This window comes from Panthera uncia, chromosome C2, assembly GCF_023721935.1.
Source record: "Panthera uncia isolate 11264 chromosome C2, Puncia_PCG_1.0, whole genome shotgun sequence".
NCBI lineage: Eukaryota > Metazoa > Chordata > Mammalia > Carnivora > Felidae > Panthera > Panthera uncia.
This window is the reverse complement of record NC_064810.1, coordinates 48,660,674-48,688,665: the sequence shown is the minus strand read 5'-3', so window position 1 is coordinate 48,688,665 and position 27,992 is coordinate 48,660,674. Positions and strand designations below refer to the sequence as shown.

Sequence of the window (27,992 nt, the reverse complement as noted above, 5' to 3'; positions counted from 1 at the left end):
ATACTTATAATCTACTCACTTTACATAAAAGAACCAATGAGCTTCAACTCAATTTTCATTTCTCTAAATTCATTTGTAAACCCTATTTCCATTTTTCTAAATCCATTTGTTAGTGAGTACATATATTTGGTATAGGTACAACTGTACAAATATTCTATTTTGTGTTGCACATTATTTACCTAAACAAAAACAAAACAAAACAAAACAAAACAAAAAATATATATATATATACATATATATATATATATGTATATATATATAAAATGTACTTTTCAGTATACCAAAGAAACCCCCAGAGATTTTACTTCTTTGTAGCATTCTACCTCCTTATAATAACACTTGTGACTATTTGTTTAACTAGTATTTTCTTCTCAAACATTTGGAATGCCCTCAGTTAAATGCCCTCTTAAATTCAAAAGATGTCTGTGCAAATACCTTTCTGTTTGTTTCTTCTGGGTTCATTTCCTTGAGGCATAAGCCCAAGATTAAAGGTTACAAGCAGCTTTACAGCTCAAGCGAGCAGCACTTTCGGTGAAATACCTGTGGTCTCATCATGTGATTTCCTTTCACCAGGGTGAGTTTCATTAGCACTAATGAAAGAATAAAGAATTTCTCTGGTGGGAACCACCCAGCTGCGGTCCACCACCCATGGCCCCTGCTGAAAACCCAATGACATTTTGCTCAAATTTTCTCAGACCTAGGGTCTGCAGAAATTTCTCCAAGGTGGGTCTGATCCATTCACTCAGAAACAAAGAGCTCCTCTGTGGGCAACTGTCCCTTTTGCTAACCTCAACATGTTGCTCAGATCACAGGGCCTCCATTAGACTGACGGCCTCAACCCCAAAGCAGACAGCAGACACTTCCTGAAGGTGCCTAGCCCATTGTCACAGACAGCAGATTGCACTCTCTGGAGCATGCCCTCCTCCCCTGGGTAATCTGTGAACAGGCTGCTGAGGCCTGGCATCTGGCGAGTTTGTGTGGTCCATTTTGTGAAGCTGCCAACGTTGCCATCATCTTCATAGAACACCCAAGTCCAAACACCACAAACGCCATCTCCATCAACCGATAAATATCTTTTGAGGGTCTACTTCCACCCTTGGCTCTTATTCTAATCTCAACACAGTAGCCAGATTGATCCATGGAAAGGTAGGTCAGATCTTGTCTTTCTTCTGTTCAGAACCCAACCTTTCTCCTCCCAAAGGCTTCCCAAACAAAATTTCTTTCAATGGCTGCAAGGCCCTGTGCAGTCTGGCTCCCTGTTATGGATCTGATCACTTCTCCTACCTCCCACTCACTCTGCTCTAGACACACTGGTCTTTCTGCTCTTCTCCAGCACATCAAGCACATTCCCACTTCAGGCATTCTGCCCTTATCCTCTCTACCTAGAATACATTTCCCCTAGAAAGCAATCGGCATACCTCACTCCCTTTGAGTGTTTGGCCAAATGCCACATCTCAGTGAGCCTTCCTTGAACCCAGTGCCAAACTGTAACTGTCCCCTCTTGCCCGTTACTATTCTCCTTTCCCACTTTGCTTTTCCATAGCATTCATATATGTGTGTACACCTATGTACTTATAGTTACCACTATATGGTCCATGAGGGCAAAGATTTTGTCTATTTTGTTCACTGCCACGTCCCCCGTATCTCTCAGAATGGCCAAATGCCGCATAGCAGACACCAAGCATGTAACTTTTTTATGAATTAGTGCAGGACTTGCACAATGTCAAGCACAAGAGGATACAAAAATTTACATGAACAACCCCTGTCCCCCAGAAACTCTTGCCTTAGCTGGGGAGTTTGACAATCACTAATACCTTATCAGTCAGATTCCTAAGGCTATCACCCTAGAAAATGCTTAGTTCCTCCTAGACACCCAGACTGCTCCTAGGGGAAGATGCTTTCAGAAGGAGGGGAGTTTATGGGCTGTGGTTTTGTGGCTGAACTGCCTGGTTTCACACAAGTGTCACTAGCTTGGACAAAGATTTTAGCTTTTTGTTGTTGTTGTTGTTGTTGTTGTTGTCATTTATTCAGTTGTGCTTTTTTAATAAACATTGATTTTATTTCTTAAAACAGAAGAGGATAATAACTGTCAATCATGTATTATATGTAACCCTTGAGTCAAGGAGGCCTGTAGTACAAAGTATCTAATCTTTTTAAAGAGAGTTTCTCTTGATTCAAAGCCTCATCTAGCACACCCATCAGGAAGACTTTTTAAAAAACAAACAAACAAAAACAGAAAGTAACAACTGTTGGAGGATGTGGAGTTCAAAAGAACTGAAAGTAGGATCTCAAAGAGACATTTGCACTCCCATGTTCATAGCAGTATTGTTTACAGTAGCCAAAAGGTAGAAGCAATCCAAGTGTCTTCGACAGGTGAGTAGACAGACTAAATGTGGCATACACACACAGTGGAATATTATTCAGCCTTGAAAGGGAAGGGAATTCTGACATACACTATAACATGAATGAAACTTGAGGACACAATGCTAAGTGAAATATGCCAGTCACAGAAAAATACTGTATGATTCCACTTACATGAAGTACCTAGGATAGTCAAACTCATAGAAACTAAAGGTAGAGTGGTAGTTTTTCAGGCCCAGCTGGGTGTGGGGTGGACAAGGGATGGGGAGTTATTCAGTATATAGAGAGTTTCAGTTTTACAAGCTCTAATAGTTCCGAAGATTGATTGCACAATAATGTGAATATACTTAACACTACTGTATACTTAAAAATGAAGATGGTAGGGATGCATGGATGGCTCAGTTGGTTAAGCATCTGACTTCGGTTTAGTCATGATCTCATAGTTCATGGGTTCAAGCCCCACATCGGGCTCTGTGCTGACAGCTCAGAACCTGGAGCCTGTTTCAGATTCTCTGTCCTCCCCTTCTCTCTCTGCCCCTCCCCTGCTCACACTCTGTCTCTCTCTTTCTCTCAACAATAAGTAAACATTAAAAAAAATTTTTTTAAATAAAAATGGTAAATCTGATGTTATTTGTATTTTACAATTAAAATTTTTTCATTAAAAAAAACACAGCTAGAAAACAAGAGAAATCTCTGTTGGAAGTTTGAATACATAAGAAGCAACTCCTTGTACAACTACATTGATCTCAATATAGCAAAACCCTTTTTTTGTAAACAAGGAAAATTTTTTTAAACTTTCTTTTGAAAGAATTAAAATTAAATCAAAAAAATAAAGGACAGTATCAGCAGGTATTAGATGATCTACAGTTGGACCTCCACAGTAATCTAAAGTTCTATATTCTACTCTTCCTCAGTTTCCTAAAATGATCATCTTCTGATGGAATTAATAGCCCCTGAATGAGGAATGAGGTAGAAGACACGTCTCATACCTAGGATTCACCATGTGGCAACGTGACTTGTCCATAAGGAAAGGTGTATCTGTGTCTTGAGGGACAAAATGGTAAAACAGAGAAAGGAACCAGTGATCTAGATCTTGAGACGTAATTCAAGACAACCAATGAATAAGATTTCTTCGTATTGCAGGCAGGGGACCCAGCATGAGGAGGGAAAGGAGGCCTGACAGGTTATGGTGAAGGCTTCAGTGCTGCTCTCAGTGAAGACTGCCCTGTCTGAGATACACAGGGTCACAGGAAAGATCAGTGAAGGGAGGAATCCTGCTATTCATTATTTTTGGGAAAAGTCATCTCTCTCAGCTCAGCTTTTTCATTTTAGAAAATGGAGATAAAACCACTAACCTCAAAGAGTGGTTGTGAAGGGCAAATGATGGTAAGTGAAATGTCTTACCATACTGACTGCACACGGGATGCATAGTAATCATTAATTACCAGTATCATGCTGGTAATCATTAAATATCTGGTTATCGAGGCAAAGAATTTTAATATCCCATAAAAATGCAAAGTCAATACAGAATCTTTTTAAATCTTTAAATTTTTAAGAGTAACATAGCTAGCTGTACATTTTACATTTCAACGTTTTTTATTTTTATTTTTGGGACAGAGAGAGACAGAGCATGAACGGGGGAGGGGCAGAGAGAGAGGGAGACACAGAATCGGAAACAGGCTGCAGGCTCCGAGCCATCAGCCCAGAGCCTGACGCGGGGCTCGAACTCACGGACCGCGAGATCGTGACCTGGCTGAAGTCGGACGCTTAACCGACTGCGCCACCCAGGCGCCCCAGCTAGCTGTACATTTTAGAAAAAGAACACTTGAGTGACATTTTAGAAGTGGGCAAGATCAAGGAGAAATAAAGGAAAGAGGGCCACTTCGGAGGCTAGCACAAGGTTCCAGGTGACAAATGAGGGGTATGTGAGCCAAGGAATGAGTAGTTACAACGCAACAGGCCAAAATATCCAAACTGATCATGTCTGTTCCCAGCAGAAATGGGAATACTCAAGTGAGCACGGGAAGGGCTTCTTTTGTTTAATTCTGTGTCTCCCAAGAGGAAAAGAGAGAGCAGTAAAAATGATAAAGCTTTTCTATCCCTCGGCCCCATAAACAAACAGCCAAGGTTTGGTGGGGCTATGGGAGGGAAGGGTGGGGGGAGCAACGACTAAAAAGAAGCAGACTGCAGGTCTTTTCAACTAAACTTCCCAGAGCCTGAAACATACAGGCATGGGCATTAGTACCCAGGAGATTCCATCACTGGACTTAGAAGATTCCCATCGAATTGTTCACTCACAGCTGAAAGTGGAAGGTGGTTCTGGTTAAGCAGTGATTGATTACAAGTGAAACGGATTACTAAATGCAACCAGGTGTTTGAAAAATCTTCTGTATAATCCCATTTAGATGCAAGGGTTTTCAAGATCTTTTGACTAGCATCACTCTTTACTTAAACCATACACAGATCCACAGCATATAAAAGACGTAAAAGACTGAACCAAATATGAATGTGTGTGATGTGCTTAGGACCAGCATGGGGGAAGTGGACTAGCAGAAATTCTTTCTCAACAGGTTCCTCAGCTGCTTCCTGAAACCAGTCTGAAAATCACTTATCCAGGGATACATAAAACTCCTCCATTTGCACAGGAGACAGCTTGTTCAGTTTGGAATTTGAATAATGCTAAATGGGAATACACATACAGTACAATGAACTTCGAACGTGTTAACCACGTACTCACCACCCACCCCACCTCCCACATATTTTTGGTCTTCTAGCCTTAATCAGATAATATTTAATTCCTAAGAGTCAGAGCCAAAACAATCATAGCCAAGCAGCAAAGAATTTTAGTCACATATGTTCTAATTATACACAGTTCGAGCCACAAAGTATACGTTTATAAATCCATGTCACATACAGTAGCTTTGTGAGATGTGGCTTCTTAAATATCAAAAACTGGTAAGTTTAGAAGAATTCTTGCCTTGTCACCTGAAGAGGAAATTTTAATTAGTAATCTTTCTGGAATCAGAGAAGACATGGGCATTTCAACTGCTTGCCTCCATTCCTACCCCTTAAGAGTGGAGAACGAAGAATAATCAAAGCTCCAGTAAGTCTGGGGCCTCATTTCCCACGCATAAACCAAGGAAACAACAGAATTCATGCAGACTTCAGTACACTTACCGCACATCCATATGTTATGGCAACGGAAGTGTTAAAACAGTGCCGGTAGAGAGGGACTGCAAGATCTGGGTCCCAAGGGGCCACAGGGAAATGTCTGAAAGCTTTCTGGGCCTTCAAAAGGAGCAAGAAAAGTGGCTAAATGTGGGCCCTTTGGCTGGAGCAGGAATTTCAGGCTTACTTCCCGGAACTGACCAATTCAAAACCTTAAATGACTGACTAATCACTAATTTGATTGAATTTACCTGATGTTTTCTGCAGGTGAAGGAGCTTGAGGTAAAAACCAAGTTTATAGAAAATAAAGACAGCACATTTTTGTGCAACTGAATTCATCACTTTTAGAAATTTATACCCAAAAAACTAAAAAAGAATATTGTTTGTTATCAAAAATTTCAGTCTATGCTAGAAGTTAGGGGTTTTTTTTTTAGTTTTTTTAATGTTTATTTTTTTTGAGAGACAGAGACAGAGCATGAACAGGGGAGGGCCAGAGAGAGAGGGAGTCACAGATTCTGAAGCAGTCTCCAGGCTCTGAGCTGTCAGCACAAAGCCCAATGTGGGGCTGGAACTCATGAACCATGAGATTATGACCTGAGCCAAAGTCAGACGCTTAACCGACTGAGCCACTCAGGTACCCCTAGAAGTTAGTTTTATTACAGCATTCAGATAGATCATGAAATTTGAAAACAGAGATATAGTGTTTTCTCCATAAAGATAATAACAGAGTTAAAATCTCTTCACTAAAACCCCTGGAGGCAAATGATTATCTGAACTCAGAATGTTTCAGATTGTAGACAGGTATCACTATATATTATATAATAGCCCCAGAAGGGTCTAGGATAGCACATCAAAATCAAACAGAATATGAATTTGTATACTATGTGAGATCACAATTACAGGTAAATAAAGGCAAGTCAGCTCAAGTTTTGTCTCCAAATTTCTTCAGATCAATCTGGGTTTAGCTGCCAAAAGAGGTATTTGAAAGCTTTCAGTTTTCAGAGCTCCTTGGGTTTTAGAATTAAAGACAAGGATTTTGAATCTATAGAAAGTTTAATATGGTTCAAAGAATCGTTTCGAAACAAAGTGAAACTGGAGTTGCTCCCTGAAGACTAGGTAGGAGTTGAAATGGAAGGCAGACATTTAGACAGAAGCAATGATATCACTAAGAGAGTCTACAGCCATACCACCCTGAAGGTTCCTGATCTCATCTGATATGAATAAAAGATCCAGAGGAAGGAGACATGTCCAGGAAGTCCAAGTAAATCAGTTGGGAAGAGTTGGGGTAAGGCCTAAGATTTGAAAGGGAAGCTGGGATAAGATTACAAATTCAGGCTAAAATTTGAGACTCTGATTTGAGAAAGCACTCAGAAGGGGCAGGCGAATTTTAATCAAGAGAGGGTTGTGATTATTGGTGCACATGACCGAGTGCTCAGAGCTGGCAGCTTTTTCATAACAAGATAGGGCAGAAAGGGGAGGAGCAGGAGCCTAGTACCAGTTCTGCTCTTTAGACCAGCATCAGCCAGCCTCTGCCAATCAGGAAAGGCACAGTGTTGAAGGGCTTGGTCATCTTCAGTCTCAGTTCAGAAGACACTCAGGACCAGGACTTCCAGATGAAATAGCAGGACATCTCAACTGACTATCAACAAAAAGCCAGGTATTCTCCAGGGCACAGAAAACCACTGGAGAAGGAGAAAGGAATTCATATTTTATTTGTTTCAATACAGTTGCACGAGTACCTACCACTCGGTACTTACTGTTTCACCTCTGTATTAGTTAGGAGAGGCTCGGTTATATAGGGTAACTAGTTAATCCTTAAATCATGAAAAGTTTATTTCTTGCCCAAGTTCCCTGCCCAGCACTGGTCTGCGGAATGCTCTCCTGCACCCAGGAGGCTGAGAGAGGTTCTACCATCCTGTGCCTGTACCATCTAGACTGTGTGGCCTCCCAGTGTGCTTTCACCCAAGAGAAACATGTCTCTTCTAAGTATTGTCCACTGGCCAGAATTAGTCACATGTCCCCAACTTAATGGCAAAGGAGACTAGGAAAGGAAACATAACATATGGTGAGCACTAGCTCTCTACATCACAACTGAATAGATTTTATAAGAATTTCTTAAAGAAATAGTTCTCCCTTTCAGGATAACATTATGGAATGTTTAAGACAATACAAGTTTAGGGGCATCTGATGACTCAGTCGGTTAAGCATCTGACTCTTGATTTCAGCTCCGGTCACGATCTCATGGTTTGTGAGTTTGAGCCCCGCCATCCAGCTCCAGTGCAGAACCTCCTTGGGATTCCCCCTCTCTTCCTCTCTCTCAGCCCCTCCCACCCCACATACTCTATAATTCAAAATAAATAAATTAAATTAAATTAAAAATATACAAATTTACTTAGCATTAGTGGTACATATATTCTTGCTTTGCTTATGAGTCCACATATTGTGGATTATACTGAAAATGCTTTCTCTGTGAAAATTCAGGACATAAATTGAAATAAATTCAACAAATGTCAACTCAATGAAATTTGAAATTACTTTGTGAGTTGGTTACTTGTTTGGATATCCCTCACCCCAAGACTTATTGTGAAGGCAACTGCTTTATTTACCAGGAAATAATATTTATCTATCAACTTTTCCCAATCAAGAAATTTTCAATGATTAAGTGGACATATGATTTTTTTCATCACTTTTCCATACAGGAAGCAAATATAATTGGGTTAAGAGTTGAGGGATGTCTCCATCTGGATAATCAGAACCATGATTTGGTTCTGATGCATCTGATGACAATATGCTGAATGGGTTGAAGACTGTAGGCAAAGGAGTTAACAGGTAATACCAAAGTTCAACTGTGAAGTAATGACTGTGTGCCATTTTATAAAAGAAATACTTCATGACCATCCAGCCTATAGTTTCTAAGCTCCATTAGAACAGAGGTTACCATGCAGAGATGATGTGTCAGGGCCACTGGATCTTCCAAGTTTCCTTCCAGTCTATTGGTATCTTCCCTAAAGTTGGAGAAGATAAAACCGCTGTGGAGCTGACTCTGTCACAACCACAAACCCTGACTCACACTATTGGTAAACAGAGCAGAAGTAATGTCACAAGCCATGGGGCTCACTGAGCAGGAAGCCTGAAATAGCAAACCCCAGGGCTTAATTTAGGAAGAATCCTTATAACGTCAAGCTTATGAAATAGCATTTAGCTGCAATTTGAAAAAAAAAAAAAAAAGAATGTGGTGGCATTTTCAAAAAATATAAACGATGTGGTCTTTTTCATTTGTATCTTACTTAAAGAGGAAATTTTTAACTTGGGAAAAAGCCAAATTGTTAGTTCCTGGGCCCTATGGCATTCTGAAATTTTGGCAGCAGCATCCTTGGTTGTAACGATTTTTGTCAAAAATGAAGGTTTTAGGCATTCAAGCTTTTATTTATCCTCCTTGTGGCCTAAAATAGCCATTCGTTTTTTGGGGGACTTTTGGTTTGTCTGTTTATTTAGCTTAACTTGTTTCTGTTTGAATTTGTTTTGAAGTCAACATGCTCTAGGATTTGCAGTATAGAAAAGAATTCGATGAAGTCAGCAGATTCTTTTCCCTCCTTTAAGATTCCCAAATTAAAAATCTATACTCAACCCAATAAAAATCAGAGAAAGAAAAAGTGACGAGTAAACTCAACACAGTAACATTCTAATTCCATATGATCCTTTCATGGGGCTTTGTTCCCCTAACATTCTCCTGAACCCCAGATGCCCAAAGGAGACAAGAGGAAAGCCATTGGTCTCTCTCTCTTCCCTTCCTTCCTCCCCAAAACTCTTCCCCACACACTAACATATATACATACTAACTCACTCCTTTGTAAATAGTAATTCAGTATATGTGCTGTCGAAGCAAGCACTGGAAATAGTAATTCAATCAGAAACATGCAAGCTTAAAAAAATGTTCTTTGAACTTACTGGTAATTCACCTATGCTTCCCTTTTTTTTTTTTTTTTTTTTCTAATTTTGAAAAAATGGGAAGGGAAAGAACCTCAAGAATTTTTAAGGAAATTCAGGGAGGGAGCTGTGCCAGACAACTGAAGAAAAGCAAATTACAGTTCTCATTTTCAAAAAAAGAATGAAGTTAGAAGCCACAAACTGTATATAAATAATGAAATTATCGGGGTGCCTTAGTGGCTCAGTCAGCTAAGGGTCCGACTTAGTTTCAGCTCAGGTCATGATCTCATGGTGGTGAGAATGAGTCCCGTGATGGACTCTGTGCTGTCAGCACAGAGCCTGCTTGGGATTCTCTCTCCCTCTCTCTCTGTCCCTTATCCTCTCTCTCTCTCTTTCAAAATAAATAATCTTAAAAACAGACAATATTATCAAAGACATTAATAAACATATAGTTTGTGAACTTAAAAAGGGAAACCGATGGCTCACCAGAAGGCATCACAGATGCACAAAGTCGTTGAGACTGTTCGTTTCCATTTTTGAAAATTCAATTAGTGAAAGAGCAAGGAACTCCACAAATATTGTGTATCTAGATTTCATAAGGCATTCTGTCTCTCATAATCTCCGTGAATACTGATGAAGAAGCGTGGGCTGGCTGCCAGTATAGCTGAGTGACTTAGAGCTGGCTGCCTAATGCCCCCAGGTTCGGGATCCATGCCTACCTGGTTAGTTTTCAAGCAACTTGACACAGGGCCCATTCTCAGATCTGTACTGCTTAACTTATTACTCAAGAACTTCCATGGGTACCTAGATATCATGGATATCAGATTTGTACATCTTGAAATTAGAAGGCTTGTTTATAATTAGCCCCCCCCCAAAAAAATCTCAGCAATATGAAATAATGAGCCATATCTTAAAACATATTTATACCAGGAGAAATAAAGCCTTGCTTTAGCATTTCTATCATAAAAGCTGTGGTATCTGACTTTCTAACTCTTCCTCTATCATATTTGTCTCTTATATTTTCCTAATGTGTTATTTACCCTTTAACTGCCTTTCTGATTGTTTATATCTTAAACTTAAGTATACAGTGAACTCTAAATAATTTTCCTTTGCAATTTTTTCAGTGCTTTTGTATTTAGAAAGACTTTTCTCAGCTAAAATGCAAGTAGAAATTTACTGACACTTTTACTATCTTTTTATAGTTTAAAATTTTCGCATTTAATTTTTCAAGGTATTTCTTATTATTTTTTTTGTGTGTGTACACTGTGAGGTTAGATTTCAAATGCATTTTGTTTTAAATAACCAAGTCTCTCAATGATTTATTGACCTATCCCCTCCCCTTTGTCATGCTTTCTTTATTATCTATTATGCTCTTGCTTTTTCTAGGGTCTTTTTGTTAATTATCTTGCTAAAAGTATTTTAAAGGTTTAAAATACTTCATAACAGGAGAAAGAGGGCTGGTCTGAGGTGAGTAGCAGGAGAGAACGTTTGCTATACAATTCTATCAAATTCTAACCTCTGTGTTAAGATCCTTTCCAACAAGGGCCCGGCAGAATGGCTCCCACAAAGAGTAATGAGAATAAGGAAGGTCATTCTGCCATCAACAAGGCAGTGACCAGAGAGCACACCATTGACATTCACAAATTCATCCATGGAGTGGGTTTCAAGAAGTGTGGCCCATGGACACTCAAAGAGATCTGGGAATTTGCCACAGAGGAGATGGGAACTTCAGATGTGCACACTGAGACCAGGCTTCACAAAGCTGTCTGGACTGAAGGAATAAGGAATATTCCACACATATCTGTGTGCAGCTGCCCAGAAAATGTAATGAGGATGAAGATTCACCAAAAAGCTCTATTTGTTGGTTAGTTATATGTGTGTCACCACTTTCAAAAATCTGAAGACAGTTAATGTGGATGAGGACTAACCACTGATTGTCAAATAAAGGTAGAAAACCACCAAAAAGAAAAACAAAACAGCAAAGGAAGCAATGTTTTTTCTACACTTCCCCTAACTGTCCTTGAGCATAAAAACCTTACTTTTAAAGCAAGCAGGAAACTGTTAGAGTAACAGCTATCACCACATGACTGGAGAGATGTCCAGGAGCTAGAAGGAATTGTGAGCCCTAACAGGGTGTTATTCCATCTTTAGGAGACACCCCGGAGTACTCATGGTGTACCACTGTCATCAAAGTTGCTCAGGGCTCATTTAAATCCTGGTTCTGTCACATCCTGGCTGTGTAACCTGGGTGTGGTTCTAAACATCTATTTCCTCACCATAAAATGAGCTCATATAATGCCCCATCACTGGACTCTTGTAAGAATTAGATGAAATAATAAACAGATGGCATTTGACAATGCTCTGAACACACAGTAGGTATTCAAGAAAAGATGGCTCCCTACCCCACTCCTAACTGCCTCCTTCCAGAGAGAGCCCAGTGGCATGTGAACTGAGCAGTCACACTCCATGTCCTTCAACACGTGACTGGAACTTTTATTAGGGAAGGTGGCCTTATAGGTTACCCAGTCACCTTCTCTTTTCATCTTTGCCTAAAGTTAGCTTCCATGGAAACTACCCACAAGATTTAAGAGAACAATTACTGATCCAAGACCTTCCCTCCACATAATCTTTTTCATTGATTCCTTTCCAGCCATCCTTTCTCCTGATGCCTAGCAGATGATGGATTCAAGTACATAATAGAACCTCCCCAGAGAAGGAGCAGTGGATGTTCAGAGTATATTCAGATTACAAAGCTACTGTAGTAGAGTCATCTGAACCAGCTCTCATCTTCTCCCTGCTCCTATGGGTTGGGGTGAATCTAAGAATTAGAGGGAAGCAATTTGAAGCAGACATCATTTATCATCAGCCAGTGTGAGATCACATTGTAGTGTAACTTAGGGCCATAGAATCCATGAACACTGTGTTAGCAATATTAACTAGAGTACTCGTTCAAAGGAATATAAAGAATATAAAGTTAAGCACTGACAATCAGTAATGCCTGAGGCTGCAAAATTTGCAATTTACAAGAAAGGACTGAGAGACTAGAAATTTGGTTATTAATAGTAAGGGTCCTCAGAAAAAGTAAGTGTGGGTGGGTCAAAAATACCAAGAAAAGGGGTTAAAGGAAAAGAAATGCTGGAAATAAAAGAAGGGAGAAGCATTAAGAAAGGGTTGTCCCTGTAGGACAGTCCTCTTTGTCCCCAAAACCTAAGCAGAGAGCCTTTGTGGAAGGAAGAGAACAAGGGAATTCTGGAGATATATCATGGGCAAGGCACCCAATTTCCTCCCCTTACCCACAGAACTTTGAGAAAACTAAACTCTCCAGTAAAAAAACCACATGAGCCTTCACTGAGGCTCAATGTGGTTTCAGTTGAGGGAAAGTGAGTCATTAACTCCCTCCTCATGACCATGTGAGGGTCTCTCTAGCCCCACCCTGTGGACTGCTGGGCAGTGAGGAAAACCCACCTGCAGATAACGTCCTGGCTGAAGACATGCTAAGACAATCCCTGTCAAATAGTTAAGGAGCAGAGATGCCATACAGGTGAATGACACAGCCAGAAGTTGCTCAGGCATTTTGGCAATGGCCATTCTCTAGGAAGATCGCCATTGTCCCTATTTCCTCCCTCAGAGCTGAGGTGTCCTTTTCCCCATCCTTAGATATTTGGAAGTGCCAGCTCTCCCTGTCTGATCTGTGCTTTCCAACACCCTATCTCCAAAACTTCTCCTTGGCCCTTCCCCTAGGGTCCAGCACCTACTTCCTGATTCAAGGCCCTGAAGCAGTGTTCTCCTCATCTTCATCAGCATTTCCTGCCCCCCAAGCCCCTAGCTCCAACATTCCATTTCTTATCTGTCTCTACCTGGCCACAATATTTGGGCTCTTCTGGCCAGCTATTCCCCTAGCCCTAATAGATTAACTCACCCTGCACTGCTTTTTTTTTCCCCTCTGCAAATTCATTAACTAGCTGATCTAAATATAAGCTCCATAAAGGTGGGGGTTTTGGTCTGCTATGCTCACTACTATACCTTGAGCGTCTGGAATAGTGCCTGGCATCTAGTAAGCCGTTAGTAAATATTTGTCGGGTTAATTAATGAATCTCACTAAAAATTAACCCTTCCTCTCCACAACTTCTCCTCTAGTATCAGCAGGTAATCTTCAGCCCGAAGGTTCCCATCTCCTTGCATGGCAAACCCAGAGCCACCTCCAGAATTTGAAGGTCATATTTACATTTTAAAGAGAATCAACCCTGGAAGAGTTGTTTTGTTTTCTTATCCATTTTTAAATACCTATACCCTACATTTATATACCTTACACATGTATATAATCAACTATTTTTATTTAATCTTTTGAGGGTTTTTCTTAGTCTCCAAACATTTTTGGTAGAAAGGAATGCTTTGAAAAAAAGATATATTATCCTCTCCCTGTATAAACTCATAAAGAGTGACTCTGATATATTTGATGGCACATTCTTTTACTACCTACAGAACCAGATGTTAAGAATTTGAAATAATTAACTCTTTGAAAGTAGTTCTTGCCGTTACCATGTCACATTTTAGGATTTAACAGAGACGCAGAAGTAAGCTGGCTTTGCGGCCCATGGAGCTCAACCACTAGCTACTTGATCTTGAACTAAACATTGAAGGCCCCTGAGTCTAAGCGACTAGTGTGTAAAAAAAGGTGCCAAGATCTACCTCACAGGGTAGTTGGTGTGAAGATACAAGATAATGCATACAGAGCAAACGATACAAAAATCTACTGCATAGCAGGTGTTTAATAAATTATAGCTACTAATTTTAATATTTCTATTATTATTCAAGAGATTATTTGCATCCTAATGTAAATGTACTATGCCTGCAATTAAGGTAAGAAGCCACAAGATGAGGGGTGCCTGAATGGCTCAGTTAGTTGAGCATCTGACTCTTAATTTCAGCTTAGGTCATGATCCCAGGACTGTGAGTTCAAGCCCTGCACTGGGCTCTGTGCTGAGAGTGGAGCCTGCTTGGGATTCTCTCTCTTTCTCCCTCTGCCCCTACCCCCACCCCCACACACACACAGCAATTTGTGCATGCATATGCTGTTCCTCTCTCCCTCTCTCAAATTAAAAGAAAAAAAAGTCACAAGATGAAGTTGATGTCTTTATGGCCTGAGTAGTAAAAATCACCTTGTCTCCTTTTATCTGTTTTACCAAACAAGAGATGGTTTTTTCCCAGTGTCTCTGTCAGGCCTCTTGGTTTTCATTTCACCAACCATACTTCAGGTATAATTTACCTGAAATGGAAAGAAGTCTGTTTTTCTTATTTAGTACCATAAAACTGAACTCTATTTTTAACTATATGAGTAATTAATATACCAAACACACATTTCAAAGCCAACAATGTAAAAAGAAAATAAATACCAAAGGGCAACACTTTGGTAGCTTTTTATTAATATGTAACTGATGGTGTTTATTCCAATACCAAATCTTGATAACTCTCCCAATTTCCATTAATTTAACCTCCTTCCTTAAAACTGTAATCATATCAAGGATGTAGGGCTACCAGTCCTCAGTATCTTTTTTATGGTGCTTCCTCCATCAGCATCTGGTTTCCCTCTTCTAGTTAAGTGACGAATAGGATTTAATTTCACTTTCTCCCCCTCTTGCTTCTACAGCCTCAGAAGCACAACACCTCCTATCCCTTGCACTAGGCACAGCCAAGTGACATATTAAGTGCTACTGAGGATTGCTATGGGAGTGTTGCCTCTGGTGCTGGCCGGTAGGACTATGAGGTCCCAGGCCAGTCATGTCACCTGTGGAATTCAGTGCCATCCTCTCTAGAACATGGTCTCCAGAATCTATGGAAGCTCTGAGAATCCATGACTTCATGATTTCTTAAAGATAAAAATGGTCAGTCCAAAGTTAACAAAAAATAATAATAATATGGGAAAGTAAATTCAGTAAAACTAGACCTCCAATATAGACAATCAAAATGTAACAGAAATCTCTGAAAGACTCTGTTTCTCGGAACCCACTGAGTAAATAAACCAATGTGTTAGAGGTCCCTAATGAGTGCAACTTCCTCAATTTTTGATTTGTGTGTGTCTGTGTGCTTTGTCCTCTTAGATTATAAATTCCTCCAGGAATGGAAATAAACCTTTTTCCAGCTCAATGTCTATCCCATAATAATCCAACAAGAATCACTTGAAAAGCTGATAGCTGACAGGCAGATTAAAAATCTGCTTTTGTTGACAGAGTTATACAAATCCTATTTGGCAGCACTGTAAAAAGTATATATGAAATGCACTGACAAGTTTAACTTTTATTTGGCATATGGAGGGAGAGGTTCCGTGGTTTGCTCTTTTACTGGGAAAGCTATCAAGTAACCTTATCTTGTTCCAGCACCTGTGCCAAATCATATCTACCTGTGACTTCCACAATTTGTTTCTACTTACATATTCTTCTAGTGGCTCCACATTTCAAGACATTGCATTTGGTGACATAGACTTTATAACCTAATAAATTCAAAATGCTTGTATTTTATAGTTCATTCAAACCAGCAATCTAAACTTCTTTTAAATAGAAAACGTGACTAATTCCCAACCCCTGTTAAAGTCTTGCATCTAATTTCTCAGTTCTTGTTCCTAGGATGCATAGCATTGCTGGAAAATTTTTATGAAGCCATGCTCAAAAACATCCTGGTGTAAAATAATAAAGGACAAATATAAAGAGGGATGTAGCCTGTAATTCAAACACTGATGGATAAACTGATGGTGCTTAAAGATAAACCCAAGGTAAAAATTAACAACTGTTCAAAAACTCATTCTCCTTACTTTGTTATTTCTGGTTTTCAACTGCTATAATTAAAAGGACTTGTTTCCCATGAACATCAAAGACAGCAGACAGATGCTATAAAATGCTTACAAAAACCTTATTTTCAGTTTGTTGCCAATACTTTAAAGGGAGAAACAAAGTGTGAGAGTTCTAGACTCCTCTATCTATGCTCATCGCAATTTGAGATTTGAGCTCATCATCATTGCCATTGTCCCTTGTTATTGTTTTTTCCTTCCCCAGATTCAACACTGACTTTCTTTGCTATTCTGGCCAACCCATTCAATCTCTATGGCAGATTCTGCTAGAATTGTTCTTGACTCATCAAGCTCACAGGTAGGCAATGAAAATTTGGGAGACTGAAGACTGAAGAATATTAAATAAAGAGGGTATTTAATAGTGCTGTATTGAGGTGCTGTAAAGACAGAGATTGAAGATGGAAATGGACTCCCAGAGACAGCCAGATTTATAAATCAACACTCAACATTGTGCCCTGTGGAATCTAATTGATTGTGAACTAGCTCACATACATCTTAAGCCTTCTCTTGGATTGTTTCTCCCCTGAATTTGACCTGACACCAGGTCAAAACTCTCCAGCAGTATCTACTCCTGCCATTCCTCAGAATCATCACAATTTAGGAAGCAACATACTTACTCTTACTTCCTCTCAGCCACTCCCATACCATCAATCTACCATGGCTCTCTGCAACGCCTGGCTTTTTGAAACACTTTTCCCTGGCTCCCAGCTCCCTCTGCGCTGCTGTTTTCTAGCAACCTGTGAACCCCTCAGTATTGTTCTTGATAGCTTAGCCTCTGGCTTACATCTTCTCCCGACTCATTCATGGCAATGTCTTGTTAATCTCAGTATCCATATGGGACGGCCCTCGCCACACTCCAGCCTCAACATTCTGATACCATCTCTGCACCTCTACTGAAGCACTCACACTTACCCTGGATCTGTTATTCTGCAGAATTGCTCCCTTGAAAGATTTTTAAATCTCAGTTTCCTTTCTTTGCCCACAACCTATCCTTCCTCCCCTTTCACATCTACTGAAATGGCTGCTCAGTCACCTCATCCTGCTTTCAGCATGTTCATTCTTCTATTTCCTCCTTTACTCACCTCCTTACCACTCCAGGTTCTCATAATGAAAAACTTTAGTATTACTCCCATGAACACAACCAGAACCCCTTGTGCCATCCTTCCTCAAATTCTGTCATTCACTCTCAATGCTCATGTATTAGGCTACTGAATACTACTTGAAGAAAATCTTGACTCGGGTCACTTGTCGTCATTCCAAAATCATACCATCTGGCCTCAGTGGGGCCTTCACTGATGTTCACAATTTTAGAGTTCAGTTCTGAATGAGACTTTATCACTTTTGCCTTATCAAACTGTGATCACTAACCTCAAAATCTACTCTCCTCTTTATCTTCTCTTTTCTTAATAGTGTTCTACATGATGTGAATTTAATCAGTTTTCCTTCTCTGTACTTCAATTTTCAGCATGTGTAATCCATCCTCCCCTTTACTCCTTTTTCAAAGATGGACATTCCTGCTAATTACATGTCCATTTCTTCCCCAACTCCTCCAAGAGGGTCTTCTTATCCATCATCATGCCCGTATCTTCCTCTCTGGCAGTCTTCCTCAGGTCTCCCACACTCATACAAGGCTTTTCCAAACTTCCTACCTTCATGAGGTATCACCTTTCTGTATTCTTTTACAACCACCAAGCTTCTTGGAAAAGTGTTTATGCTCTATGCTTCCACTTCAACTTCATTTACTCCTCACTTATGTGTATCTGACCAACATGGTCAGCCCTTCAGGGTCATCAGTGACCAACTAGTCATATAATGCATGTGTCCACTTAGAAAGTGAGTAGGGAAAAGAAAACACTAAAACGTTACTTGTAAGGAAATCAAATTAAGGACATTTTTTTATACATTTTTATGCTTTTCCAAATACTCTTTAATGAGTAGTCCTTTCACAATCAAAAGGGCAAAAAGGACTTACATTTTTTTCTCATTTCTCTTTCTCAGTCTCCCTGAGGTATTTGACCCTATTGATGGCTCGTCCCCAAAACTCTTTCCAGAGTCACCAAAAAGGTGTGCAGTATCTGCAGTCACATGAGGTCATACACTTAGAAAGACCCAGCTCAGTTTAGGGTTTTTCCATCTTCATTTTGAAATTCTTAATAATTTGTTAACAGGGGTCTCATATTTTCATTTTACACAGAGCCCTGAAAATAATGTGTCTAGTCCTGACTCTTTCCTTAACTTCTAATCCTATATTCTCTTTTTTCTACATTTCTAACCTTCTTTTCTATTTCATCACTCCACTCACTAAATTCAGTTCATCACAGTGGTTACCATCACCCACTTCACATCTCTCCTTTGTTATTCTCACCAATGGCTTCAGCTTTCACTCCACCAAATGTCACCCAAGTGTTGCCTGAATCCTGAGTTTAAAATTCACATTTCTGCCCATAAGTGTGTATTTCCACAAGGGTGTTCAGTAAACACTTCACACTAACATGTCCAAAAAGGAATTCAGCCTGTACTTATGTATTCTATTCTTCTAGGACTATCGTCTTTCACTCAATTCTAGATCTACTCCTAGAGATGCATGTGGCTATAGTTCATTCACTTTCACTGCTCTATAGTACTCCATTATATGAATACACTTCAATTTATTTCTCTGTTTTACTTGCAGTGAATATTTGGGTTGTTTTGGGAGTTTTGTTACTTGTTGTTAGGTCTGGTTACACACATGCAGGAAGAGTTTCCTTAGGTTGTAAAACTAGAAGTAAAATTGTCAAGTCATAGAGTACATACAAACTCAATTTTACTTGGCAATACCACAGTGTCTTCAAAGTGGTTGCATTACTTTACATACACTCCCACCCAGAGGGTACAAAAGTTCTTGTTGCCCCATACCCTCACTCATTTGATATTATCAGATTAAAATTGGCCAACATCATTGTATCTCATCCTGATTTTGACTTTCATTTCCCTGATTATTAATGGGAATTAGCATATTTCATATGTTAGCTATATATGAAATGTCTCCTATTCTTATACTGCCTTTATAATAGGAAAATTTCTTTAGTAAGTAAAATCTACACCACAGGCAGCTGTTGTCAGTATAAGAAAGAACAGTAAAGACGTACAGTCCTATCCTCACTTAGACGATGGACTTGACCAGTTTCAAACAATTATACTTTGGAATTTGCTTACTCTCAAGGCAATAATGTTCTGTAAAACTACCTGTGTAAGGAATCATCTGTGGCTTTTAAACCTTTCCATGCAACCAGCATGAAGTTACTCAGTGCCATGTTTAAAGAAAGACTAACTTCAGGGGTAGGCACAGTGTGGAAGAAAGAATTTTCTTTCTTAGTACTTAGCTCCTAATCCAGTAAGAATAAGAACTAAAAAGAAAACACAAGTGTAGATTGTTTAATGAAGAGTCTACTACACTCATAAAAGAATGTGTGAAAACCATGGGAAATAGAAGCACCCTGCCAACCCCAGCCCAACCCAATCTCACCTCTCCTAGACACTTCCCCCTATACTTTCTGGAGTTCCCCAGGCATGTTCTCATAAGTCACTGCTTCCTGTCTATCATTACCTAAGTCTTTTGCATCAGAGAAGAAAGACTAAGTGTCTTGAGGCAAGGAATCTCCAAAGTTGAGTTGAGGTTAATTAGCTTACAAAGTATACTTGACCATGAATTTCAGATCCCTGAATTAGGGAAATGAAATTATTATTAATTCAGTTCAATCTGACAAATATTTGTTAAGCAGCTACTATGTCCAAAAACAATATGATAGAATCCTGGCCACTCAGGAAGCAAACTTGACATACCAAGAACAAGAAAGACTTTCATACCTCTTACTCTAAAATAGAAAGACACTATCAAGCTACACCCTGATTGCATCATACCTTTATGCACTATATTTAATTAAGTGCTATATTTAATAAATCTGTTCCTTATTTTCTTATCCAGTGTCTACTGTGAAAAAATGTAACAGCATTTCTTTCAGAAGATCCTTAGTAATTCACAATTATTGTTCTAACACTCCCTCCTCTAAACTAAATAATAATAATAGCTAAAATTTTGGGGGCACCTGGGTGACTCAGTTGGTTAAGCGTCCAACTTCAGCTCAGGTTATGATCTCACAGTTCGTGAGTTCGAGCCCCACCTCGGGCTCTGTGCTGACAGCTCAGAGCCTGGAGCCTGCTTCAGATTCTGTGTCTCCCTCTCTCTGCCTTTCCCCTGCTTGCACTCTGTCTTTCTCTTAAAAATAAACATTAAAAAATTAGAATTTTTGGAGTTCTTACTACGTACCAGGAGTTACAGCATTACATGCATAGCATCTCACTGAATCTTCACAACACTCTTTTTGCTGCTCCTGTTGTTGCTTGAGGTATAATTCCCATATAACAAACAGCATATGTTTACAGTATACAATTTGATAAGGTTTGATGATGTAAATGAATAAAAGATGTAATGAAACCATCACCACAATCAACATAACAAACATATCCATCACCCCCAAAAGTTTCTTCATGACCTTTTATAATCCTTCCTTTTCACTCCTCCCTGTTCTCTCTCTCCTTACCATTCCAAACAAACACTGATCTGTCAGTGTAGACGAATTTGCATTTTCTAGAATTTTCAAAAATGGAATCCTACAGTACATTCTCTCTTTTTCTGGCTTCTCTATTCAGCATAATTATTCTGGGAGTCATCCATGTTGGTGTAATTATTAAACGTTTATTCTTTCTTATTCCTTTGTTCATGTTCCATTGTCTGGATATACCATGATTTGTTTATCCATTCACCTGTTACACTCGACTTGTTTCCAGGTTTTAGCCATTACACATAAAGCTGCTACATCCATATACAAGTTTTTGGGTGAGCATATGCTTTCATTTCTGTTGCATAAATATCTAGGGGTGGAAGGACCAGGCTATACTGCAGATATATGTTTAACATTTTAAGAATCTGCCATTCCTATTGCTGCTGTAACAAATTACCAAAACCTGACTGGCTTAAAACAGCACAAATTTATCTCTTACAGTCTAGAGGTCAAAAGTAAGTCTAAAGTCAAGGTGTTGACCAGACTGTGTTTCTTCTGGAAACATCAGGGGAAAATCCATTTGCTTTCCTTTTCTAGCCACTAGTCTGCCTGCATTCCATAGCTCAAGGCCTCTTTCTCAGAACATCCTTTAACTTCCTGCTTCTGTGATTATGTCTCCTACTACTGACTATCTACCTCCTACCTACCTCTTAAAAGGACCTTTATGATTACATTGTACCCATCCGCATAATCCAGGATAATCTGGATCTCCAAGGGCTTTCACTTAATCACATCTACAAAGTCCCTTTACCATAAAAAGAAACACATTCACAGGTTCCAGGGACAAAGATAAGAACATCTTTTTTTTTTTAAGTTTATTTATTTATTTGGAGAGAGAGAGAGAGAGAGACAGAGAAAGAGAGAGAGAAAGAGAGAGAGAGAGGCAGACAGAGAAGAGAGAGAATCCCAAGCAGGCTCTGCCCATCAGCACAGAGCCCAATATGGGGCTTAAACTCACAAACCACAAGGTCATGACCTGAGCCAAAGTCAAGAGTTGGTCACTTAACCAACTAAGCCACCCAGGTGCCCCAAGATATGAACATCTTTGAGGCACCATTATTCAACCTACCAATGTCTTCCAAAGAAGTTATATCATTTTACATTTTCATCAGCAATATAAGAGTTCTAGTTCCTCCACATCCTTACCAACTCTGGTTATGGTCAGCCATTTTAACATTAGCCATTCTAATAGGTTTATTTTGGAATCTCCTTATCGTTTTAATTTGTACTTGTTAAATAGCAAATATAACAAATAACAAAGATGTTGAACATATTTTCATGTATTTATTTGCCATCTGTAAATCTTAGGTAAAATGTCTGTTGAAATCGTTTTCCCATTTTTATTGGAATTTATGGAGTTTTTTTATTGTTGGATTTTGAGAGTTCTTTATATATATATATATATTTTTTTTTTAATGTTTATTTATTTTTGAGAGAAAGAGCACAAGTGGGGGAGGGGCAGAGAGACAGGGAGACACAGAATGTGAAGCAGGCTCCAGGCTCCAAGCTGTCAGCACAGAGCTCAATGTGGGGTTTAAACTCACAAACCATGAGATCATGAACCAAGCTGAGGTCAGACACTTAACCGACTGGGCCACGCAGGCGCCCTATATATTCTAAATACAAAACCGTTATCAGGTATGATTTGCAAATATTTTATGCCAGTTTGTGGCTGGTCTATTCTCTTAACATGTCTCTCAAAAAGCAGTTTTTAATTTTGACTAAGTCCAATTTATGAATTGTTTTCTTTTACAGATTGGACTTTTGGTGCTATATCTATAAAGCCTTTGCCTAACCTAAGGTCAAAAAGTTTTTCTCTTGTGTTTTCTTCTAGATATTTTATAGTTTTAACTCTTTTAGGTTTGTGGTCCATTTTGAATTTAGCTTTGTATATGGCATATATTCAAGTTCTTTATATTGCATATAAATATCGAGTTGTTTCATCACCCTTGGTTGAAAAGCCCACTTTCTCCACTGAATTGCCTTTGTACCTTTAGTTCTCCATGTGTGTGGGTCTATTTTTGGATTCTCTGGTCTATTGCATTCACCCATTTGTCCATCTTTATACCATTAACACACTTTCTTGATTATTGTATTTTATAAGACTTGAAATCAAATCGTGTTAGTCCCCCAACTTTTATCTTTTTTAAGTTGTTTTGGTTATTTTAGGTCTTTTGACTTTTTATTTTGAATTTTAAAATCATCTTACAATTTACTAAATCCTATGGGAATTTTTATTGCGATTGTGTTAAATCTTCATTTTGTTTAGAACTGGCATCACAGCAGCATTGATTCCCCTGACCTATGAACAGTGTGTATCTCTCTATTATTGAATTTTTTCAACAATGTTCTGTAGATTTTAGTATATGGGACTTGTTCTTCTTTTGTCAAATACAACTCCAAGTATTTTCATATTTTTGATGCTATTTTAAATGTTATCTTTTTCAATTTCTGACTGTTCATTGCTAGTATACACTAATACAATTGATATGTGTATGTTGATGCTGTATCCAGCAACCCTGATAACTCATTTATTAGATCTAGTAATATTTTTAGATTCCATTGGATTCGCTGCATGAAAGAACATGCTGTCTATGAATAAAGACAGTTTTTGTGGGTTTTTTTTTCCAAACTGAATGCTTTTTTTTCTTTGGTTAGTGCTATAAATCTCCTTATAATTACTGATTTAGTAGCATTCCACAGATTTTAATATGTTCACAGTACTTTCATTTTCATTTAGTTCACAGTACTTTCTGATTTCCCTTTTAATTTCTTCTTTGACCCATGAGTAATTTAGAAATATGCTGTTTGGTTTCCAAATATTTGGTGTCTTTCCAGAGATCCTTCTGTTATTGATTTAATTCCACTGTAGCCAGAGAACATACTTTGTATGACTTCTATCCTTTTAAAATTATTTAGACTTATTTTATGGCCTAGAATATGATGTCTGTTGATGTTCTATACACACTTGAAAATAAATGTCTGCATTTGAAAATAAGCTGCTATTGTTAAGTGAATTATTTTAGGTCAGGCTGATTGTTTTATTCAAGTAATATATCTTAACTGGTTTGCTGTTTACTTGTTCTATCAACTATTGAAAGAATTATATTGAAATATCTTACTATAAATTGTGGATTTGTCTATTTCTTCTCACAGTTTTATCAGTTTTTGTTCCATGTAGTTAGGAGCTCTGTTATTCAGAACATGGACATTTAGGAATGTTATTTCCTCCTGATAAAATGACACATTCATTATTATGAGATAAACTTCTTAATCCCAAGTAATAATCTTTGCTCTGAAATCTATTTTGTCTGTTATTAATATAGCCACTCCATCTTTCTTTTGACTAATGCTAACATAATGTATCTTGGTCCAAACTTTTAATCTTCTCATGTCCTTATATTTAAAATGAATTTCTTGGCGCACCTGGGTGGCTTATTTGGTTGAGCATCCAACTCTTGATTTTGGCTCAGGTCATGATCCTAGGGACGTGGGATTGAGCACTGTGCTGGGCTCCATGCTGAGCATGGAGCTTGCTTGGGATTCTCTCTCCCTTTCCCTCTGCCTCTCTCCCCACCTCACTCATGCTATCTCTCTCTCTCTCTCTCTGTCACTCAAATAAAATAAAAATGCATTTCTTGTAGCTAGCATACAGTTGGATCTTCCTTTTTATCCAATATGAGAATTTCTACCATTTAATTGGGGTGTTTAGTCCATTTACAATTAATGTAACTATTGATATGGTTAGATCTAGACCTATCATCTTGCTGGTGTTTTTCTATTTGTCCCATATAATCTTGGTTCCTTTTTTATTTTCTGCATTTTTCTGAATTAAGTGAATATTTTTACGATTATATCTTATCTCCTTCATTGAAAATATTAGTTATAACATTTGTTTCAACAATGTACTTTCATTTATCCCTTCTAGTCTGTTATTTTTGTCATACATTTTGTTCTACAAATGTATATTAGTTTTCTAATTGGTTTTCTGCATAACAAATTACAATAAACTTAGAAGCTTAACACAAGGCCATTTATTGTCTCACAATTCTGTAAGTCAGAAGTCTGGAATGACCTGGCTGGGTTTTCTGCTTGGGGTCTCACAGGCTGAAATCCAGATCTCAGCCCACTCTCTTCTCATCTGGAACATGGGGTCTTCTTCTAAACTCTTTCCTATTACTAACAAAATTTAATTCCTTGTGGTGTTAACTTTGAGGTCCCCATTTCCCTGTTGATTGTTGACAAGGGGTCACTCTCAGCTATGTGTGGCCACTCTCCAATCTTTGTACATGGACCCCTCCATTTACAAAGCCAGGACCAATATATCAAATTCTCCTTTGCTTTTTTCTCTCTGCCCTCCCCTTCTGCTACCAGATAGAGAAAAGTCTCTGTTCTTTAAATGACTTGTAGGATTAGTTAGATCCAGCTGGATAATCTTTCTATCTCAAGGTCAACTGTGCTATAAAACATAATGTAGCATAACATGTAGAAAATAACATATCAATAGTGATATTATCATATTCAATGATGCTGGAGATTAGAATTGGAATCTTGGGGGCCATTCTTATCATTCTGGTTACCACAATATGTTATAAACTTCACACACTACATCATCGTTATCTTTTTAATATTTAATTTTCTTTTAAAATATTTAAGAAAAATATCTTATATTTTACCTATGTAGTTATCAAGTCCAACGTTCTTCATTTCTTAGTATAGATTCATATTTCCATTTTCTATCTTTCTCCTTCTGAATGAACAAGTTCTTTTAACATTTCTTGTTAGGCAGCTCTGCTAAAGATGAATTCTTTAGGCTTTTGCATGTCTAAAAATCTTCATTTCACCTTTGTTTCTCAAAGGTATGTTTACTAGGCACATACTTCTAGATGACAATTTTCATTTTGTCATCTTTAAAATTTTGAGTCAGTGTCTCCTCAATTCCATTGTTTCTGATGAAGATCTGCTATTATCATTACCTTTTTTCTTCCATACATAACACGTCTACCCTTCTTTTACTGTGTATAACATTTTCTCTTCATCAATTTTATTTAGCAATTTGATAATGATGTGCCTTGGTGTAGTTGTCTTCAAATTGCTTGCGTTTGAGTCTCATTGTGCTTCTTGGATCTGTGTGTTTATAATTTTCACTAAATTTGGAAAACTCTCAACCATTCCTTCTTCAAATACTTTTCTGTATTTCATTTTTTCAAGAACTCCTATTACATCTATATTACACTGCTTAATATTGTCTTATAGCTCATTGATGCTCCATTTATTTTTTTATTCCTTTTGACTATGAGTTTCATTTTGAATTGTTTCTATTGCTATGTCTTCAAGTTCATTATTTTTTCTTCAATGTCTAATCTGCCATTAATCCCATCCAGTATATTTGTTATCTCAGACATTGTAATTTTCATCTCTAAAAGTTGATCTGAGACTTTTTTTATGACTTTTGTGTTCTCACTTCTTATTGAACATATACAATACAGTTACAATAACTGTTTAAATAACTATCTACTAATTTGAACAACTGTTCCAGTTGTGAATTCATTTTATTTTCCTTCTCATTATGAGTCATATTCCCAATTCTTCTCATGCTTGGTAATATTTGATGTATTGCCAGACATGAATTTTATTTCATTGTATGCTGAATATTTTGGTATTTTTTAAATACTCTTAACCTTTCTTCTAGGATACAGTTAAATTATTTAGGAACAGTTTGATCATTTTAGGTTTTGCTTTTAAAATTTGTAAAACAGGACAAATTTACACATTATTGTAGGGCTAATTATTTCTCACTATGGAAGCAAGAATCTTTGGGTATTCTCCTGTGATTCATGACATTTTCAAGTCTAGCTAGTGAGAACAGACTATTCCTGGCCCTGTGTGAAAACTGAGCACTTTTCCATCTACTTTTAAATGATTATTTTCCAATCCTAAATAATTCCTCAAATGCAAGTGCTGGTCAGAACTCAGATCAATACTGGAGAAAGTCCCTCTGCAGCTTTGCAGGATTCAAATATCTGAAAATACCTCCTACTTTCATGCTAAGGAGCCCAAGAATTTTCTTAGTCCTGTCAAATACCTCTGCCTTATAGTGTTGCTAATCCCCTCACTACTTTCAGTAGTAAGTATACTAAGATCACAGAGTGTTCTTTTCTTTTTGTAATTTTTTTGTGTTTATTTTTGAGAGAGAGCATGAGTCGGGGAGGGGCAGAGAGAGAGAGAGAGAGAGAGAGACAGAATCTGAGGCAGGCTCCAGGCTCTGAGCTGTCAGCACAGAGCCCAATATGGGGCTTGAACTGTGAGATCATCACCTGAGCCGAAGTCAGATGTTTAACCAACTGAGCCACCCAGATGCCCCAAGATCACAGGGTATTCTAAGTAGGTGGTATTCTAAAAACTGTTGTGGAACTTGAGGATTTTTATCTCATACAAGACCTTTTGCAGTAAATTTCAGCCTTCAGGTGCATCATTAATTTTCTTTAGGATGATATGCAGTGAGAACTTCTTAGAGTGACAAGTCATCTCCTTACCACATTCCAGTCCACTCAGGTGGGTCACATGACTTTTCTGATGGGGCTATCCCATCAGGCACAAAACAACTAGCTAGCCATATTCAGGGCCCCAAGAATCTTATATTGAACAGATCAGAAGAGTGATTTAGCTTCCTTTTTGGTAGAGTAAATAATATTAAACCAGAAATGTAAATATCCTTTTTTTTCTTTAATAAAGATTTGTTTTATCTTAATTTCTGGTGATAATCAGAAGTAGTTTAGAATGTTATAGTCTTTAGTTGTTTACATTGTTGAGCATTTAGTTACCCATAAAAAAACACTTGAGAAGTTAACACCTAAAACAATCCAGCAATCCTTTTTGTAATCTTACAAGGTGAGTAATTTCAGCTTCCAATTTGCCTTTTTACAAATAAGATGTTCAGATACTACTATTATATGTTCTATTTAATACTGAAAGACTTGCTATCATAGTTGTTTGTATTGTTTTGGTGATAGATAGCCATAGACATATTCTCTATGAGGCAACCTCTTGAAAAGAATTCTGTTCAACTGACTCTTCTCTCTTGCATCTTCACC

The 27,992-nt window shown here is 38.2% G+C and overlaps 1 pseudogene; it reads left to right on the top strand.

Annotated features, from left to right (window-relative positions):
- The first annotated feature begins 11,010 nt into the window (after positions 1-11,010).
- On the top strand, positions 11,011-11,383 carry LOC125920907 (60S ribosomal protein L31-like; annotated as a pseudogene).
- The last annotated feature ends 16,609 nt before the right edge of the window (positions 11,384-27,992 follow it).